Raw genomic sequence first — 1,775 nt, 5'->3', positions numbered from 1 at the left:
AAGTAGTGATGGTGATTTATGCCTAGTTGTTAAAGAAGAACCGGTAAATCAGAAGACTGAAGCACGGCATATACTCACCTTAGTCCATAAACACTTCTGTACTAGACTTTCTGGCTACATTGACAGACCTCAGCTGATTCGAGCAAAAGTGCCAATTGTTAAGTTCAGGGATAAAGTCAACTGTGTGGAGTTTGACTTGAATGTAAACAATATTGTTGGAATAAGAAACACATTCCTTTCAGAACTTATGCATACCTTGGAAGTCGAGTTCGTCCATTAGTATTGGTCATTAAGAAGTGGGCAAGTCACCATGAGATAAATGATGCCAGTCGTGGTACTTTAAGCAGCTATAGTCTTGTTCTGATGGTTTTACACTATTTACAAACATAGCCTGAACCCATCCTTCCATCCCTACAAAAAATTTACCCAGAGTCTTTTAGTCCTGCTATACAGTTGCACCTTGTCCATCAAGCTCCATGTAATGTTCCTCCTTGCCTCTCAAAGAATGAATCAAATCTTGGGGACCTCTTACTGGGCTTTCTTAAATATTATGCTACAGAATTTGACTGGGACAGTCAGATGATTTCAGTTCATGAAGCCAAAGCCATTCCAAGGCCCCATGGTATTGAATGGAGAAATAAATACATCTGTATAGAAGAACCTTTTGAAGGAACAAATACAGCCAGAGCTGTGCATGAAAAGCAGAAATTTGATATGATCAAGGATCAGTTTCTAAAGTCATGGCACAGATTGAAATCCAAGAGAGATTTGAACAGTATACTACCTTTAAGAGCTGCTAACCTGAAAAGATAACTGGCCTCTGTTTCTTAGTAAATTCTGAGAAATAAAGAACAATAGTAACATAATGGCATTTTGTTTACCTCTATCATGGCTTCTTTTAAATTCTTCTTGTCTTCATGTTTTATTTTTTAAAGGACATGCTTACATAAAGATTATATATTTTATTATGGCATTTCCTAATAAAACTTTGATTTAAAAATGTGAAAAAAAAAAGAACTGAAATCAATGAGATAGAAAAACAATTGAAATCATCAATAAGACCAGAAGCTGGTTTTTGAAAGTATCAATAAAATTGACAAGCCATTAGCAAAATTAACAAAAGAAAAAAATAGAAGAAGACACACACACATACCTTGATTAAGGATTGATAAAGATTACATCACAGGGAGATCCAAGATGGCAGCAGAGTCAGAGACAGCGTGGTGAGCTGCGGGAGCAGCGAACCACTTAAAGCAGGGCCATTATGGCCTTCCATAGACTTCGGCTTATTGATAATTGAACACTTAAACAGTTGATGACTGGCCCTCAGTGAAGATCGAGGCTCAACAACAGGAATTCAAGGATTCCCAAGGAGAAATCGGCAAAAGAAGACAATTACCTATACAATGGATTGCTGAAAGTCACTGTGAGTCTGATGTCCTTAACAGTGGCAGTATGCACAAGAGGACCGACATCCTAAATGCACCAAATATTTTGTTCTGTTGAATGCCTCTGCCAAAAGATGGTTAGACCTGAGGGGAGCCTGTTCACAATTCTCAGATCCCCTTAAGGGGGAGGGCAGTGACACCTACTTCAAAATATAGTATGGCCACCTATGGGAGGGGTAAAAGTGGCACTTCTGGAATTGGAAACACTATCCCTGACCACAGAGTCCTCAGTCAGGCGAGGGGACCAGACTGGGGTAGGGGCAATTGGAGGGGGTGTATACCAGCCAGCTCCTGGGGGATGTTGCCCTGCCCGGGGTGGGCTGCCCT

The 1,775-nt window shown here is 40.2% G+C and overlaps 1 pseudogene; it reads left to right on the top strand.

Annotated features, from left to right (window-relative positions):
• LOC102871191 overlaps positions 1-813 on the top strand; it is a 7,857-nt pseudogene extending 7,044 nt beyond the window's left edge.
• Positions 814-1,775: the final 962 nt, after the last annotated feature.

Source organism: Elephantulus edwardii, unplaced genomic scaffold, assembly GCF_000299155.1.
Source record: "Elephantulus edwardii isolate Elephantulus edwardi_28Jun2011 unplaced genomic scaffold, EleEdw1.0 scaffold00319, whole genome shotgun sequence".
NCBI classification, from domain to species: domain Eukaryota; kingdom Metazoa; phylum Chordata; class Mammalia; order Macroscelidea; family Macroscelididae; genus Elephantulus; species Elephantulus edwardii.
The sequence above is the reverse complement of the archived record's forward strand: the minus strand, read 5'-3'. Positions and strand labels throughout refer to the sequence as shown.